Source organism: Oncorhynchus gorbuscha, linkage group LG03 (assembly GCF_021184085.1).
Source record: "Oncorhynchus gorbuscha isolate QuinsamMale2020 ecotype Even-year linkage group LG03, OgorEven_v1.0, whole genome shotgun sequence".
NCBI classification, from domain to species: Eukaryota; Metazoa; Chordata; class Actinopteri; order Salmoniformes; family Salmonidae; genus Oncorhynchus; species Oncorhynchus gorbuscha.
The window spans coordinates 61869401-61887602 of record NC_060175.1 but is presented as its reverse complement, the minus strand read 5'-3'; positions in this window follow the sequence as shown (position 1 = coordinate 61887602).

Genomic DNA, 18202 nt, shown 5'->3' with positions numbered 1-18202 from the left:
TACTGTTGCCGGACGCTCTGGACTGGGTACTGTAGCCAACGCTCTGGACTGGGTACTGTAACCGGACGCTCTGGACTGGGTACTGTAGGCGGACGCTCTGGACTGTGTACTGTAGCCGGACGCTCTAGACTGGGTACTGTAGCCGGACACTCTGGACTGGGTACTGTCGCCAGACACTTTGGACTGGCGAGGCGCACTGTAGGCCTGGTGCGTGGTGCCGGCACTGGTGATACTGGGCCGAGGACATGCACCTCATGGCGAGTGCGGGGAGGAGGAAGAGGGCGTACTGAACTGCCGAGGCGCACTATAGGCCTGGTGCATGGTGCCGGCACTGGTGGTACCGGGCTGGGGACACGCACCTCCGGGTGAGTGCGAGGAGCAGGAACAGGGAGTACTGGACCCTGGAGGCGCACTGGTGGTCTGGTGCGTGGTACCGGCACTGGTGGTACCGGGCTGGAGACATGCACCTCAGGGTGAGTGCGGGGAGGAGGAACAGGGCATACAGGCCTCCGGAGATGCACAGGAATCCTGGTGCGTGGTGTTGGCACTGGTGGTACTGGGCCAAGGACACGCACCTCAGGATGAGTGCGAGAAGCAGGAACAGGACACACCGGGTTGTGAAGGTGTACTGGAGACCTGGTGTGTATTGCCGGCATCAAATCTCCCGGAACTTTAACACAAATTTCAGGCTGAGTACGAGAAACTGACACAGGTGGCATCGGACAGCTCACACGCTCCTCAGGGCAAATGCTGTGCATACTACACGAAACCAACAGCTCTCTCTCTTCACTCTCCTCCAATTTTGTCAACAACTCCTCGAATGTCTCATAATCTCCCCTCCGTTCACTCTCCTCCAATCTGTCCAATAACTCCTCGACAATCTCAGACTCAACTTCGCCGACTGCTCCAAGTGTCCCCCCCATAAATTTTTGGGGCTGCCTCTCGGGCTTCCTGCCGTACTGCCTCCTCATACCGGAGCCTCTCTGCTTTCGCTGCCTCCAGCTCTGCCTTGGGGCGGTGATATTCCCCTGGTTGTGCCCAGGGTCCTCCGCCGTCCAGAATTTCATCCCAAGTCCATGAATCCTGCGATCGCTGTTGCTGCCTTTTACCACGCTGCTTGGTCCTTTTATGGTGGGTTATTCTGTCACGACTGTCGTAAAGAGGAGACCAAGGTGCAGCTTGACATGAATACATGTTCTATATTTAATGAAGAACATGGTTCGTTCTTACAGTGTACTCATGTACACCAAGTCAGAACCGTAGGAAAAATAAAGGGAGCATATAAACAGACAATGAAAGCTCTTACAATATTCAATGATTACATTTCTCTAAAACAGCTTATAGACTACATTGTCACGATTGTCGTAAAGAGGAGACCAAGGCGCAGCGTGATATGAATACATGTTCTATATTTAATGAAGAAAGAACACAAAAACAAACTTACAAAACAACAAACAAACGTGATGCTATATAAACAGTGCAGACACAGGCAACTAGACATAGACAATAACCCATGAAATACCCAAAGAAGATGGCTGCCTAAATATGGTTCCCAATTAGAGACAACGATGAACAGCTGCCTCTAATTGAGAACCAATCCAGGCAACCACAGACATACATAAACACCTAGATGGTAAACAACCCCATAAACCTACAAAAAACCTAGACAGTACAAAAACACATACATCACCCAAGTGTAGACCTTACCGTGAAATGCTTACTTACAAGCCCAACCTCTTAAGACTACCCCTCTATACTGCCCCCGTTGGAGAAAGTGCGTGCCCATAGTAAACTGAAAATATTTTTTCCCAAAATTGCTAATATATGCATATAACAATTATTATTGAATAGAAAACACTCTAAAGTTTCTAAAACCTTTTAAATTATGTCTGTATGTAAAGCAGCCTTTCTCCCAAACTCTCTCTTGTGAAGAGAAAAGTTGGGTCAACTTTGACGTCATAGCCCCCACCCTCCCCACGCAGCTACCGATCCAGGAACAGTCTCTATCTGTTCAGCGCGATGCCTGCTTTCAAATGGCACGTTCATTGTGAGAATCCCACGACCCCTACACGTTTGGCGGGCGAAATTGCTCGTGTCCCTCTGAAAAACATGCACTCTATTGCGCACGGCCGATTTGGAGTACGTTCTTTTTCCATGTTCAAGCCAGTTTGCCTGTTCGCGCTGTTCTTTGTTCAACATGCTAAAAACATCATAAAGCTCGATTTTGCACATCGTTTGACCAGTTTAGTCGACATATAATATGTAAATTGGAAGTTTTGATGCGCAAGAGTGCTGGACCAGAAGTCATTTTTGATGCATTTCAACTGAAGCTGTTAGCATATGCTAATACAGGGACACACAACGTGAAACCAAACAATGTATTGGGTAAGTATGACTCCTTCTACGTCTTCTGATTGAAGAACATCAAAGGTAAGGGAATATTTATGTGGTTATTTTGGGTTTCTGTGGACTCCAAACGTAGAGGAGACATACTGCTAATATCTGAGCGCCGACTCATTGTATAGCCCAGTGAACGATGTCTGTAACGTTAAAAATAAATGTAATACAGCGGTTGCATTAAGAAGTGTATCTTTGTAAATATATGTAGAACATGTATATTTAGTAATGTTTATTGCTTGTTATCATTTCATTTCATTTAAGTCATTTAGCAGTCGCTCGTTATCTGACGTTATCTGTCGGAGCTATCATCATTTCTCCGGACATTTGAGTAGCATTTTTGAAATGTCGTCATTGTAAACAGAGATTTATAGATATAAATGGCATATTATTGAAAAACAATTAAATGTACTGTGTAACATGTAATATTACTGTCATCTGATGAAGATTTTCAAAAGGTTAGTGAATTATTTATTTTTTAATCCTACTTTTAAATTTTATTTTTTCTGGGACAAAATGGCCGCCGCTTGCCTTTTGTTTCGGTGGTGATCTAATATAAATATGTGCTATGTTTTCGCCGTAAAACATTTTAGAAATCTGACTTGCTGGGTAGATTAACAAGATGTTTATCTTTCATTTGAGCTATTGGACTTGTTAATGTGTGGAGGCTAAATATTTCTAGGAATATATTTTCGCATTGTGCGTTATGGTAATGAGCTTGAGCCGTAGTCACGATCCCGGATCCGGGATGGGGAGTTCTAAGAGGTTTTAACCAACAGTGCAGATCAAGAAGACTTAAGAAAATATTTACCAAATAGACTAAAGTACAAAGTAACACAATAAGAACCACACCACACTGCCAGTTCTCTGACCTCCTCCCTATAGGCCGTTTCATCATTGTCGGTGATCAGGCCTACCACTGTCGTGTCATCAGCAAACTTAACGATGGTGTGGCCACGCAGTTGTGATTGAACAGGGAGTATAAGAGGGGACTAAGTGCACACCCCTGAGGGGCCCCAGTGTTAAGGATCAGCATGGCAGACATGTTGTTGCCTACTCTTACCTCCTTGAGGCGGTCCGTCAGGAAGTCCTGGATCCAGTTGCAGAGAGAAGTGTTTAGTCCCAAAGTCCTCAGCTTAGTGATGAGCTTCGTGGGCACTATGGTGTTGAACGCTGAGTTGTAGTCAATGAACAGCATTCTCACGTAGATGTTCCTTTTGTCCAGGTGGGAAAGGGCAGTGTGGAGAGATTGCGTCATCTGTGGATCTGTCGGGGTGGTATGCGAGTTGGAGTGGGTCTAGGGTGTCCGGGAGGATGCTGTTGATGTGAGCCATGACCAGCCTTTCAAAGCACTTCATGGCTACCAGCGTGAGTTCTATGGGGGGGTTAATCATTTAGGCAGGTTACTTTCGCTTCCTTGGCCACAGGGACTATGGTGGTCTGCTTGAAACATGTAGGTATTACAGGCTCGGTCAGGGAGAGGTTGAAAATATCAGTGAAGACACTTGACATTTGTTCCGTGCATGCTTTGAGTACACGTCCTGGTAATCCGTCTGGCCCTGCGGCTTTGTGAATGTTGACATGTTTAAAGGTTTTATTCACATCAGCTACCATGAGCGTTATCACACAGTCATCCAGAACAGCTGGTACTCTCGTTCATGCGGTGAAACATAAGATATTACAGTTTTTAATGTCCCGTTGGTATGAAATCTTAATCGTAGGTCATCAATTTTATTCCAATGATAGCACGTTAGCAAGAAGAACGGTTGGCAGTGGGAGTTTATTTGCTCGCCTACGGATTCTCAGAATGCAGCCCGATCTGCGGTGTTCTGAGTTTATTAAACTCAGAACACTAAACAAAAATAACAAAGAGAACGACACGAAACGAAACAGTCCTGTACGGTGAATACACAAAACAGAAAACAATCACCCACAAAACACAGGTGGGAAAAGGCTACCTAAGTATGATTCTCAATAAGAGACAACTAACGACACTTGCCTCTGATTGAGAACCCTACCAGGCCAAACACAAAACACAACATAGAAAAACGAACATAGACAACCCATCCAACGCAAGACCTGACCATACTAAAACAAAGACATAACAAAAAAACTAAGGTCAGAACGTAACATTCTTCATGTCCACAGTGAGTAATCGCTGTTCTGATGTCCAGAAGTTATTTCGGTCATAAGAGATGCTAGCAGCAACATTATGTACAAAATAAGTAACACAAAACGCCAAAAAACTAACAAAATAGCACAATTGGTTGGTAAAACGTCAGCCATGTTCTTCGGCTCCATCTTTCTAACTTGTTGTGTAATCTTTATGTCCAATGGCCGATGAGCACCGATACGTTTTGTCTATAATTTCTCGACATTATTTATCTTCATATGACAAGGATTTGCCAGTAGATTGTCGACTTGATTCATGATGATGACTGCTAGCTAAGACTTGAAAGTAATATGTTGACATGATCAGTCTAATCAAAGCTACTGTACATATGTGATTTGACGTCATTTTATCTATGGCCAATGACCTTGAGCCTTCTTGAAGGGCACTTGTAATTTAACTATGGCAAGACCCAAATGGCTGAAATATTGGATGTCTACCTTTACTAAGGATTTAAACTTGGCGATGACGTAGTGTCCCCATGAGTGACAGAACACTGCGCAATGCTCCTATTTTCTGCTGGCTCGCCCCACCACCATAGGAAGCACTGAACTAGCCTGAAAAAACTGCCTTTTGGAGCTACCTTAGTCAAAAAACAAAAAAAAATAGACCATGTTTGTATGCGGCTTAATAAACTCAATTATATATTTTTTCTCCATTGTTTGCAAACTGATATGTGACACTTATTAATGCCAAAATAACATGCAAAACAGGCAAGCCACCCCCCAAAAAATGCATATACATATCTTTTTTGATTTAGATTTTTTGCTAATAATGTGGGGCTCTCACAGGATAATAAATATCAGGACAATAAACTAAAACAAGGCCAAATTTACACTTCTTCTCAAGAAGACAGTGCACATTCCTGAGTGGCCTAGTTACAGTTTTGATTTACACAAAACCAAAAATATAAACGCAACATGCATCAATTTTACCGATTTTACTGAGTTACAGTTCATATAAGGAAATCAGTCAATTGAAATTCATTAATTAATCTATGAATTTCACAAGACTGGGAATACAGATATGCATCTGTTGGTCACAGATACCTTAAATAAAAGGTAGGGAGCTGCATCAGAAAACCAGCCAGTATCGAGTGTGACCACCATTTGCCTCATGCAGTGCTACACATCTCCTTCGCATAGAGTTGATCAGGCTGTTGATTATGTCCTGTGGAATGTTGTCCCACTACTCTTCAATGGCTGTGCAACATTGCTGGGTCGTTGGGTCGTCGGCCAGCCTGTCCTCCGGGTTTCATCCTCAATCCAACGGCCAGTCGGAGCATACCAATCAAGACCTCGAGATGACTCTGGTGCCTCATCTCGGCCAACCCCACCACCCGGATCCAGCAACTCGTGTGGGTGGAGTACGCCCGGAACACACTTCCCTGCTCGGCCACTGAGCTCTCGCCCTTCGAGTGCTCCATGGGTTATCAGCCCATGCTCTTCTAGAAGCAAGAGGAAGAGGGTGACATAACCTTGGGCCAGATGTTTGTCTGCTGCTGCTGTTGGCGTACCTGGCAGAGAGCTCGGTCCGCTCTTCTCAAGATCACCTCCAGGTAATCTTCGACAGGCCACCGGACACCGGCTCCCCGCTATGATCTTGGGCAGAGAGTATGGCTGTCCACTCGGGATCTTCCCCTCCAGGTAGAGTCCCGCAAACATTTCCCCCCATTTTATCGGCCCTTTCCCCATATTCAAGATCCTTAGCCCCTCTGCTGTTCATCTTCTGTTGCTGCACATTTTAGAGTGGCCTTTCATTGTCCCCAGCACAAGTTGCACCTGTGTAATGATCATGCTGTTTGATATGCCACACCCGTCAGGTGGATAGATTGTCTTGGCAAAGCAAAATGCTCACTAACAGGGATGTAAACAAATTTGGGAGAAATAAGCTTTTTGTGCTCATGGAACATTTATGGGATCTTTTATTTCAGCTCATGAAACATAGGACCAACACTTTATAAACTCAGCAAAAAAAGAAACTTCCCTTTTACAGGACCCTGTCTTTCAAAGATAATTAATAAAAATCAAAATAACTTCCTAGATCTTCATTGTAAAGGCTTTAAACACTGTTTCCCATGCTTGTTCAACGGTCGTTAAGACACTAACAGCTTACAGATGGTAGGTCACAGTTATGAAAACCTAGGACAATAAAGAGGCCTTTCTACTGACTCTGAAAAACACCAAAAGAAAGATGCCCAGGGTCCCTGCTCATCTGCGTGAATGTGCCTTAGGCATGCTGCAAGGAGGCGTGAGGACTGCAGATGTGGCAAGGGCAATAAATGACAATGTCCGTACTGTGAGATGCCTAAGACAGCGCTACAGGGAGACAGGACGGACAGGTGATCGTCCTCGCAGTGGCAGACCACGTTTAGCAACACCTGCACGGGATCGGTACATACGAGCATCACACCTGTGGGACAGGTACAGGATGGCAACAACAACTGCCCGAGTTACACCAGGAATGCACAATCCCTCCATCAGTGCTCAGACTTTCCGCAATAGGCTGAGAGAGGTTGGACTGAGGGCTTATAGGCCTCTTGTAAGGCAGGTCCTCACCAGACATCACTGGCAACAATGTTGCCTATGGGCACAACCCCACCATCGCTGGACCAGACAGGACTGGCAAAAAGTGCTTTTCACTGAAAAATCACAGTTTTGTCTCACCAGGAGTGATGGTTGCATTTATCGTCGAAGGAATGAGCGTTACACCGAGGCCTGTACTTTGGAGCGGGATCAATTTGGAGGTGGTGGGTCCGTCATGTGTCACAGCATCATCGGACTGAGCTTGTTGTCATTGCAGTCAATCTCAACGCTGTGCGTTACAGGGAAGACATCCTCCTCCCTTATGTGGTACCCTTTCTGCAGGCTAATCCTGACATGACCCTCCAGCATGACAATGCCACCAGCCATACTGCTCGTTCTGTGCATGATATCCTGCAAGACAGGAATGTCAGTGTTCTGCCATGGCCAGTGAAGAGCCCGGATCTCAATCCCATTGAGCACGTCTGGAACCTGTTGAATCGGAGGGTGAGGGCTAGGGCCATTCCCACCAGAAATGTCCGGGAACTTGCAGATGCCTTGGTGGAAGAGTGGGGTAACATCTCACAGCAAGAACTGGCAAACCTGGTGCAATTTTTCCAACTACTAATGTGCAAATATTGTACAATCTAGGTGTGCAAAGCTCTTATAGACTTACCCAAAAATACTCACAGCTGTAATCACTGGCAAAGGTCATTCTAACATATATTGACTCAGGGGTGTGAATGCATACGTAAATTCATATTTCTATATTTCATTTTCAAGAAATGTGCTAAAAATGTCTAAAACATGTTTTCACTTTGTCATTATGGGGTATTGTGTGTAAATGGGTGAGAGAGAAAAACATATTTAATCAATTTTGAATTTCAGGCTGTAACACAACAAAATGTGGAATAAGTAATGAATACTTTCTGAAGGCACTGTAAGTTGAAAACACTATAAAAACTGTGTGTGTGTGAGTATCCCTTGCTAAAAGACAAAAAGAGCTGTTAATGGACAAGTGATTCAAAATGTAGGACCTTGATGGGCCTGGCAACTGTAACAAGCCGTAATGTGTAATGAAACCATTTTCATGATCATCAGGCAATGTCCTGACAACTGGAACACAGAATTGTTCTTGCAACTTTCCAATGAAACTTGTCTGTAACAATATCTTACAACCGTGTTTGGTGGGAAGTTTGGTCGGATGTTGATGGAATGTTCTCCTAACACTCAAAAAACTGAATTCAGGAATGTTCTTGCAACGTTGTCATGAAACGTGTCTACAACATTCATATCTAATATTATGAGAACATGGAAACCATGTCCTGTGTATGTTTGGTGGGACGTTGATGAAATATTCTCCTAACCCTCAGAAAACTGGACACGTGAATGTTCTTTCAACGTCCCATGAAACGTGTTTAGAACATTAATATTGTACTGTATATTCAGAGAACATGGCAATCATATTCTGTTTATGTTTGGTGGAACATTGATGGAATATTCTCCTAAACATTCAGAAACCTGGAAACAATGAAAACGTGTCAAGAACATTAAAGTACTGTTTGACATTAAGGTAATGTTCTACTAACTTTCACACCTCAACATGCTAAAAAGGTTCTGAGAAGGTTTTTGCTAACATAATAGAATCTTCCCCTAACTAACTGAAAACTGGACTATCAAACATTAGGGACATTTGGCTCCCGAGCGGTCTAAGGCACTGCATCTCAGTGCAAGAGGCGTCACTACAGTACTTGATTCGAATCCAGGCTGCATCACATCCGGCCGTTATTGGGAGTCCCATAGGGCGGCGCACAATTGGCCCAGTGTCGTCCAGGTTGGGCCAGTGTAGGTCGTCAGAGTTGCAAAGAAAAAGCTATATCTCAGACTGGCCAATAAAAAGGAAAGATTAAGATGGGCAAAAGAACACAGACACTGGACAGAGGAACTCTGCCTAGAAGGCCAGCATCTCTGAGTCGGCTCTTTACTGTTGACATTGAGACTGGTGTTTTGTGGGTACTATTTAATTAAGCTGCCAGTTGAGGACTTGTGAGGTGTCTGTTTCTCAAACTAGACATTCTAATGTACTTGTCCTCTTGCTCAGTTGTGTACCGGGGCCTCCCACTCTTCTTTCTATTCTGGTTATGGCCAGTTTGCACTGTTCTGTGAAGGGAGTAGTACACAGCGTTGTACGAGATCTTCAGTTTCTTGGGAATTTCTCGCAAAAAATAGCCTTTGTTCATAGTTCAGATACTCAACTAGTCTAAAGAAGACCAGTTTTATTGCTTCTTTAATCAGGACAATAGTTTTCAGCTGTGCTAACATGATTGCTAAAGGGTTTTCTGTTGATCAATTAGCCTTTTAAAATGATCAACTTGGATTAGCTAACACAACGTTCCATTCGAACACAGGAGTGATGGTTGCTGATAATCGGCCTCTACCCCTCTGTAGATATTCCATTAAAAATCAGCCGTTTCCAGCTGCAATAGTAATTTACAATATTTAACAGTGTCCACAATGTATTTCTGATCAATTCTGTTATTTCAATGGACCAAAAAATGTATTTTCTTTCAGAAACATGGACATTTTTAAGTGACCCCAAACTTTTGAACGGTAGTGTAAATATTTGGACAAGGAATGTCATGTTTTGTCATTTATTATCTTGTCTTGTCCCTGTGCTTCCCATTCTATTCGTTTCCCTCTGCTGGTCTTATTAGGTTCTTTCCCTCTTTCTATCCCTCTCTCTCCCCCTCCCTCTCTCACTCTCTCGCTCTCTCTTCTCTCTATCGTTCCGTTCCTGCTCCCAGCTGTTCCTATTCCCCTAATCAATCATTTAGTCTTCCCACACCTGTTCCCGATCCTTTCCCCTGATTAGAGTCCCTATTTCTTCCTTTGTGTTCCGTTCCTGTCCTGTCGGTTCCTTGTCTAGAATTCACCGTGCTGTGTTTGTGTATCGCCCTGTCGTGTCGTGTTTTCCTCAGATGCTGCGTGGTGAGCAGGTGTCTGAGTCTGTCTGGTTCAAGTGCCTTCCCGAGGCAACCTGCTGTTCACCTGCTGTTCAAGATCGAGTCTCCAGTTTGTCCTCGTCATTTCGAGTGAAAGTTGTGTTTTTTTGTTTGTATTTACTTTACTGGATTAAAGACTCTGTTTTCGCCAAGTCGCTTTTGGGTCCTCTTTCACCTGCATGACAGAAGGAACCGACCAAGGAATGGACCCAGCGACTTCAGACGCTCGTTACACTGCCGTCGAGATCCAAGGAGCCATGCTCGGCAGACACGAGCAGGAATTGTCTGCTGCTCGCCATGCCGTGGAGAACCTGGCCGCTCAGGTTTCCGACCTCTCTGGACAGTTCCAGAGTCTACGTCTCGTGCCACCTGTTACTTCCTGGCCTGCCGAGCCTCCAGAACCTAGGGTTAATAACCCACCTTGCTACTCCGGGCAGCCCACTGAGTGCCGCTCCTTTCTCACGCAGTGTGAGATTGTGTTCTCTCTCCAACCCAACACATACTCTAGAGAGAGAGCTCGGGTTGCTTACGTCATTTCACTCCTTACTGGCCGGGCTCGAGAATGGGGCACAGCTATCTGGGAGGCAAGGGCTGATTGCTCTAACAAGTTCCAGAACTTTAAAGAGGAGATGATTCGGGTTTTTGACCGTTCAGTTTTTGGTAGGGAGGCTTCTAGGGCCCTGGCTTCCTTATGCCAAGGTGAACGGTCCATAACGGATTATTCTATTGAGTTTCGCACTCTTGCTGCCTCTAGTGAGTGGAACGAGCCGGCGCTGCTCGCTCGTTTTCTGGAGGGACTCCACGCAGTGGTTAAGGATGAGATTCTCTCCCGGGAGGTTCCTTCAGATGTGGACTCTTTGATTGCTCTCGCCATCCGCATAGAACGACGGGTAGATCTTCGTCACCGGGCTCGTGGAAGAGAGCTCGCATCAACGGTGTTTCCCTGCTCCGCATCGCAACCATCTCCCTCCTCTGGCTCAGAGTCTGAGCCCATGCAGCTGGGAGGGATTCGCATCTCGACTAAGGAGAGGGAACGGAGGATCACCAACCGCCTGTGCCTCTATTGCGGAGTTGCTGGACATTTTGTTAATTCATGTCCAGTAAAAGCCAGAGCTCATCTGTAAGCGGAGGGCTACAGGTGAGCGCAACTACTCAAGTCTCTCCATCAAAATCCTGTACTACTTTGTCGGTCCATCTACGCTGGACCGGTTCGGGTGCTACATGTAGTGCCTTGATAGACTCTGGGGCTGAGGGTTGTTTCATGGATGAAGCATGGGTTCGGAAACATGACATTCCTTTCAGAGAGTTAGAGAAGCCTACGCCCATGTTCGCCTTAGATGGTAGTCATCTTCCCAGTATCAGATTTGAGACACTACCTTTAACCCTCACAGTATCTGGTAACCACAGTGAGACTATTTCTTTTTTGATTTTTCGTTCACCGTTTACACCTGTTGTTTTGGGTCATCCCTGGCTAGTATGTCATAATCCTTCTATTAATTGGTCTAGTAATTCTATCCTATCCTGGAACGTTTCTTGTCATGTGAAGTGTTTAATGTCTGCCATCCCTCCCGTTTCTTCTGTCCCTACTTCTCAGGAGGAACCTGGCGATTTGACAGGAGTGCCGGAGGAATATCATGATCTGCGCACGGTCTTCAGTCGGTCCCGAGCCAACTCCCTTCCTCCTCATCGGTCGTATGATTGTAGTATTGATCTCCTTCCGGGGACCACTCCTCCTCGGGGTAGACTATACTCTCTGTCGGCTCCCGAACGTAAGGCTCTCGAGGATTATTTGTCTGTGTCTCTTGACGCCGGTACCATAGTGCCTTCTTCCTCTCCGGCCGGGGCGGGGTTCTTTTGTTAAGAAGAAGGACGGTACTCTGCGCCCCTGCGTGGATTATCGAGGGCTGAATGACATAACGGTTAAGAATCGTTATCCGCTTCCCCTTATGTCATCAGCCTTCGAGATTCTGCAGGGAGCCAGGTGCTTTACTAAGTTGGACCTTCGTAACGCTTACCATCTCGTGCGCATCAGAGAGGGGGACGAGTGGAAAACGGCGTTTAACACTCCGTTAGGGCATTTTGAGTACCGGGTTCTGCCGTTTGGTCTCGCCAATGCGCCAGCTGTTTTTCAGGCATTAGTTAATGATGTTCTGAGAGACATGCTGAACATCTTTGTTTTTGTCTATCTTGACGATATCCTGATTTTTTCTCCGTCACTCGAGATTCATGTTCAGCACGTTCGACGTGTTCTACAGCGCCTTTTAGAGAATTGTCTCTACGTAAAGGCTGAGAAGTGCTCTTTTCATGTCTCCTCCGTTACTTTTCTCGGTTCCGTTATTTCCGCTGAAGGCATTCAGATGGATTCCGCTAAGGTCCAAGCTGTCAGTGATTGGCCCGTTCCAAGGTCACGTGTCGAGTTGCAGCGCTTTTTAGGTTTCGCTAATTTCTATCGGCGTTTCATTCGTAATTTCGGTCAAGTTGCTGCCCCTCTCACAGCTCTTACTTCTGTCAAGACGTGTTTTAAGTGGTCCGGTTCCGCCCAGGGAGCTTTTGATCTTCTAAAAGAACGTTTTACGTCCGCTCCTATCCTCGTTACTCCTGACGTCACTAGACAATTCATTGTCGAGGTTGACGCTTCAGAGGTAGGCGTGGGAGCCATTCTATCCCAGCGCTTCCAGTCTGACGATAAGGTTCATCCTTGCGCTTATTTTTCTCATCGCCTGTCGCCATCTGAGCGCAACTATGATGTGGGTAACCGTGAACTGCTCGCCATCCGCTTAGCCCTAGGCGAATGGCGACAGTGGTTGGAGGGGGCGACCGTTCCTTTTGTCGTTTGGACAGACCATAAGAACCTTGAGTACATCCGTTCTGCCAAACGACTTAATGCCCGTCAAGCTCGTTGGGCGTTGTTTTTCGCTCGTTTCGAGTTTGTGATTTCTTACCGTCCGGGTAGCAAGAACACCAAGCCTGATGCCTTATCCCGTCTGTTTAGTTCTTCTGTGGCTTCTACTGATCCCGAGGGGATTCTTCCTTATGGGCGTGTTGTCGGGTTAACAGTCTGGGGAATTGAAAGACAGGTTAAGCAAGCACTCACGCACACTGCGTCGCCGCGCGCTTGTCCTAGTAACCTCCTTTTCGTTCCTGTTTCCACTCGTCTGGCTGTTCTTCAGTGGGCTCACTCTGCCAAGTTAGCTGGTCATCCCGGTGTTCGAGGCACTCTTGCGTCTATTCGCCAGCGCTTTTGGTGGCCGACTCAGGAGCGTGACACGCGCCGTTTCGTGGCTGCTTGTTCGGACTGCGCGCAGACTAAGTCGGGTAACTCTCCTCCTGCCGGTCGTCTCAGACCGCTCCCCATTCCTTCTCGACCATGGTCTCACATCGCCCTAGACTTCATTACCGGTCTGCCTTTGTCTGCGGGGAAGACTGTGATTCTTACGGTTGTCGATAGGTTCTCTAAGGCGGCACATTTCATTCCCCTCGCTAAACTTCCTTCCGCTAAGGAGACGGCACAAATCATTATCGAGAATGTATTCAGAATTCATGGCCTCCCGTTAGACGCCGTTTCAGACAGAGGCCCGCAATTCACGTCACAGTTTTGGAGGGAGTTCTGTCGTTTGATTGGTGCGTCCGTCAGTCTCTCTTCCGGGTTTCATCCCCAGTCTAACGGTCAAGCAGAGAGGGCCAATCAGACGATTGGTCGCATACTACGCAGCCTTTCTTTCAGAAACCCTGCGTCTTGGGCAGAACAGCTCCCCTGGGCAGAATACGCTCACAATTCGCTTCCTTCGTCTGCTACCGGGTTATCTCCGTTTCAGAGTAGTCTGGGTTACCAGCCTCCTCTGTTCTCATCCCAGCTTGCCGAGTCCAGCGTTCCCTCCGCTCAAGCGTTTGTCCAACGTTGTGAGCGCACCTGGAGGAGGGTGAGGTCTGCACTTTGCCGTTACAGGGCACAGACTGTGAGAGCCGCCAATAAACGCAGGATTAAGAGTCCAAGGTATTGTTGCGGCCAGAGAGTGTGGCTTTCCACTCGCAACCTTCCTCTTACGACAGCTTCTCGTAAGTTGACTCCGCGGTTCATTGGTCCGTTCCGTGTCTCCCAGGTCGTCAATCCTGTCGCTGTGCGACTGCTTCTTCCGCGACATCTTCGTCGCGTCCATCCTGTCTTCCATGTCTCCTGTGTCAAGCCCTTTCTTCGCACCCCGTTCGTCTTCCCTCCCCCTCCCGTCCTTGTCGAGAGCGCACCTATTTACAAGGTACATAAGATCATGGACATGCGTTCTCGGGGACGGGGTCACCAATACTTAGTGGATTGGGAGGGTTACGGTCCTGAGGAGAGGAGTTGGGTTCCGTCTCGGGACGTGCTGGACCGTTCACTCATTGATGATTTCCTCCGTTGCCGCCAGGATTCCTCCTCGAGTGCGCCAGGAGGCGCTCGGTGAGTGGGGGGTACTGTCATGTTTTGTCATTTATTATCTTGTCTTGTCCCTGTGCTTCCCATTCTATTCGTTTCCCTCTGCTGGTCTTATTAGGTTCTTTCCCTCTTTCTATCCCTCTCTCTCCCCCTCCCTCTCTCACTCTCTCGCTCTCTCTTCTCTCTATCGTTCCGTTCCTGCTCCCAGCTGTTCCTATTCCCCTAATCAATCATTTAGTCTTCCCACACCTGTTCCCGATCCTTTCCCCTGATTAGAGTCCCTATTTCTTCCTTTGTGTTCCGTTCCTGTCCTGTCGGTTCCTTGTCTAGAATTCACCGTGCTGTGTTTGTGTATCGCCCTGTCGTGTCGTGTTTTCCTCAGATGCTGCGTGGTGAGCAGGTGTCTGAGTCTGTCTGGTTCAAGTGCCTTCCCGAGGCAACCTGCTGTTCACCTGCTGTTCAAGATCGAGTCTCCAGTTTGTCCTCGTCATTTCGAGTGAAAGTTGTGTTTTTTTGTTTGTATTTACTTTACTGGATTAAAGACTCTGTTTTCGCCAAGTCGCTTTTGGGTCCTCTTTCACCTGCATGACAAGGAATGTCGGAGCAGCATAGACTAAAATATAGTAGAATATAATAGAGTATATACATATGAGATGAGTAATGCAAAATATGTAAACATTATTAAAGTGACTCGTGTTCTATTATTAAAGTGCCTGGTGATTTCAAGTCTATGTATATAGGGCAGAAGCCTCTAAGGCGCTGGTGATGGCTATTTAACAGTCTGATGGCCTTGAGATAGAAGCTGTTTTCCAGTTTCTCTGTCCCAGTTTGATGCATCTGGATTTTTGTTCACCTTTTCCACAGGCAAGTAACATGTCATTTGTCAGTCTGTCCAGAGGAAAGAAGGTGGCCCTGTCATCATTGGGTGTGTTGACTGCAGGAGGGGCCAGTATTGCTCTGATGCTTCACCAGTCTGTGAAATATTCAGATCGGGTGCTTCGTCCACCATCTTATTCATGGACTTGATGGACTTGTGTTAACTAAAGAAAGAAAAACTCTTGAATGAGTCCAAACCTTTGACTAATACACAGTTGTTACACACACACACACACACACGCTCATTAAACACAGAAACACCCATGAACAATATAAACTCACAGTTGTTACACATGGACTCTTGATCATGCCAGGTTACTTCACCTCCTTTATGTTATTAGCACATGTGAGAGGATGTTAAAAATATGTTGGATTTGTTTTGTTTTACAGTATTTGATGTGGATATCAGGTATAAAAGCAGGTGTGTTCTGCCTGTCAGTATGGAATGCATGGCCTTCTGAAATATTGTAGGAGTCTCCCACATAGAGACTGAACTCAAGGTGCTTGCTGAAGAGGTGAGAGCAACTGACTTGTTACTAAAGCATACATTCCAACATTCAGTAATTCAGCTTTTTTAACTACTAATGACAAATACAAAATGGACCTTTTGTAATATATAAAACAAACTCACACAAAACCCTGACAACAACAAAGAAAATGGCAATAGATGTGTTAAAGAGGTGAATGGAATGCAGACAGTGGGGATAGAAAAAGGACACTGGATTGGAGCACATTCAACAAATCTGAAGAAAGATGTGTTTTATGAGTGTGAGCACTGTTTATAATCTGCCTCCGGCTGTCCTTGCAGACATGGAGGAGAAGACTACATGTTCTCCTTATTGACAGGGTACTGTGAGCCCCTTACTGGGGTCACAGAGAGATAAGGGCTCTTCTACAAGCCTTTTTTTCCTGGCCAAGCCATTAGCATGGCTCCTCCTATCTACAATGAGGTTCTAGAGTTTTAGGATGGGGAGTTACCTACATTGTGTGTAGATTAGACTCTTCTCCTTGTCAAACTAGGATATCACACACCGGTACAAAAGATGTACACGTGTTCAACTCTTTTTCCTAACGACATCTCTCCACAGGCACCCCAGCCACTATGAGCCAGGTGATGGGCAGCGGACCCTAAGCACGATCAGAGGAAGCAAATGGGATTGAAGGTGTGTGGATCTTAATTATACTCCTCAAGCTGCCTACTTTTTTGGGCATCAGAGTAATAAAACTTTTTATCTCATGTCGTTGATACTTCTGATGGATGCCAATGACGGTACTTTTTCTATTTCTCTTCTCTACAGCTATTCATGGAGTCTCTAATCTTGGTACCATTGGTCTTTTACATGAAGAGACACAGGTGGTGAGACCAAAATAAGACAACTTCATCCAATGCTTTTGATCCCTCTGGTGGCAATGCTTTACTTTTGATTGACTACGGTATACTCCTCACTTCAGAATTATTCACTTTATTCCTGTTTCTTTAATCTACCCCCCCATTTCATCTGCTGATATTTAGCTAAGTATTTCACCCACTGATATTTAGTTTAGTATTTGTCTTTTTTTTTTTACTGTGATCAATAATTTCAAGCAATTTTCCATCACTGATAATGACTCCTTTTAGGTCAGGATTCATGATGGACAGCACTACATCAACGTGGGACAGGTGTTAGGAAAACTGGTCCATTAATTCAATTCAATTAAATTCAATTGACTTTATTGACATGGCAAGTTCATTATTACTTACATTGTCAAAGTATACATATCGAAAAAAAAAAATATGTATCTATATATATAAATAAATGGTGGGATCGGACCAACAGCAATAATAATAGTCGTAGTGGACATGGGATTACCATTAACAACTTCAACAACAATATTAATGAGAACAACAATACATTAAAGCAGTGGTAGTAGACCAGTGTCAACATGACTTAGAAGACACATGACATGGTATGAAAGACAAAACAAAACAAGTTGGGAAATATTATCGACATTACTTTGCACTTTTCACTGGCTGTCCCTCAGGTTTTGGCAGGGGGACACATATTTGGCTGCCAAAACTGCACATTTTGGCTTTTCACCCTATATATATTTGATTTTTCTTCATCTTTTATAGTTTCAAATTCTTTGTATTGAATTATAATTTTGGGAAAGAAATATTCTCTTAGGTCTGAGTATTTGTCAGTGTAATAGGAAATGCAGCTCTGTCTCTACCTCTCCCCTGGAGCAGAGTGAGCACAGCCTGTCCTCTCTGGGCAGCCAGGTTTGTCTTTGACGACCGGTCTCTATAGCCAGGCTGTACTCACTGAGTCTGTACCTAGTCAATGTTTTCCTCAGTTTTCTATCAGTCACAGTGGTCAGATAGTCTGCCATTATCTCACCTAAACATTCTGTAAAACTGTTGTGTGTAAATACTGGAGTTGTTCCACCAATTCGATGCCTTTTGAGAAGTGTAAGTTGGCAACAATTTTTTTTTGTTGAATTCACCTAATTATAACATTGTCATAAAGAGCACATGTTAAAAAAATAGTTTTCCCCTTTTAAAGTTAAATAAATAAAAAAGTGCCTATTAAGCGTCAAATAAAGTAACAGGGTTGACAATTTCATCTTAAATCAGCCATAAATCCCCTTGTGACAGGAAGCTTGTGTGCAACAGGGAGTGGCAATTAAATGCAAGCTTCAACAAAAAATGAAATTATTAAAACAGTTCTAGCCTATCTATGGGTAACAGGGTTGACATGTTATGCTTGACCTGCTCAGTGATGTCTCTCTCTCGGAGGACCTGAGCCCTAGGACCGTGCCCCAGGACTACCTGACATGATGACTC